Source organism: Mandrillus leucophaeus, unplaced genomic scaffold (genome assembly GCF_000951045.1).
Source record: "Mandrillus leucophaeus isolate KB7577 unplaced genomic scaffold, Mleu.le_1.0 Scaffold299, whole genome shotgun sequence".
Classification (NCBI taxonomy): domain Eukaryota; kingdom Metazoa; phylum Chordata; class Mammalia; order Primates; family Cercopithecidae; genus Mandrillus; species Mandrillus leucophaeus.
In genome coordinates, this window is record NW_012103131.1 from 2,923,449 (window position 1) to 2,925,056 (window position 1,608).

Here is a 1,608-nt window from a genome sequence, read left to right on the forward strand (position 1 = left end):
AAAAGACAAAGAGGCATTATTTAAACTGTTCAAGGGGAAAATCCCAGCAATCAATATCGCCTACAACCCTAATCTCTTCGAATGGGTTAGACCAAGAAATGTGGGAAGGAGATCGATTTTGATATGTTTTTAGTTTAGGAGCAAACCACACTTTAATTCTACTGTGTAGAATTTCACCTCTTACTATTAGTTATGAATACAAATTAGAGATCAGAACAGAAAATTTGGTCTGGAATAATTTTCTCATTTGTCCAGTGTAACACCTGCCTCTCAAAAATTTAAGCATTATGAAATAACATGTATGAAATGTGCGGCATGAATTTTTAAAGCTCGCCTTGTGTGAAAATGATTATACATAATACCAAATAACTACAATGTATGGTTCTCAGGGAAAACAGGAGGGATCAAATTATTCATGAAGTCAGATTTAACATGGTTATCAATGGGCTATAGGAGACTAACTGACAGGTAAAAATGCTACCCGTCAACACCAAGTAGATAATGTGAACTTAAATTCCTTTATATGCTGTATACCTCCAGTAATTGCGCCTGTCTTCTAAACTCTAAAATAGTAAGGTTGTGAGAATATGCAGTGCCCATAACTTAGTTATATTTAGGAAAATGATACTCTTTTCCATCATTTGCATTTCTGAATATGTAGGGGAAGAGTTACCAAGGAGGTGAAGTTAGAATGAAAGAAATTTCAAAAATTAAATTGGAAAGAAAAAAATGTAAAAAATTTAAACAGATAAGTGAATCATCTATATTTGGAGGAATGATTGTATCTATTTGCCTTTCATTAATAATTGTTGGATATAACAGTTGGAATTTAAACTTTCAACAATTGTTTTTGTCTGTGGATTTCATAGTCTTCAGGTTTTATTGGATGGGCACTGAAGTGCTATAGTTCAGTGTTCTCCTGAGGCAGGGATTTCTTTGAGAACATCCCTGACAAGTACTTACCCAAATTCTACTGAACCTGAACCTTCTGTGTGGCCAGCACTCCTATCTCTTACTGTTTAAAATGAGGCCAGCGGTACAACTCTTACTGTTTAAAAGGCCGTCCTTGTTTTGAAGGGAATCCCCTTCTCCGTAACATCCATTCCTCAATGCTGACCACGTTCTTTTTAATGACAGAGAATAACTTTTCACAGGATGACCCTTTAACCCTGGGAGAGGAGCTCCTGGGCTTTCAGAACCCCACCTCTCCAGGCTAAATAGCTATTTCACTCTTCCCCTTAGAAAGCAGAGTAAAGTGAGCAATGAAGGCTCTTAACTTTGTTTGGATCATCGTTCCCTTGGAAAATCAGATGCAAGCTAGGAACCCTCTTCTCTTTCTAAAGAAAACGTGCATGTGCACATGCCCTTAAAAATGTACAATAATTTCAGGGATTGCAGAGTAGCAGGTTGAGAACCACGGGGGCTCCTGGGGACACTCGGGTCATCTTGGGGCATCAAAGGCCGCTGATCAGCACGGAGCTCCTAGATATAAGAGAGGAGTGGTCGGCTGGGTAGCAAAGAATGGAGTTTGTTTCTGTTTTGATTATTTTATTTTATTTTATTTATTTACTTTTTTTTTTTTTTTTTGAGATGGAATCTTGCTCTGTC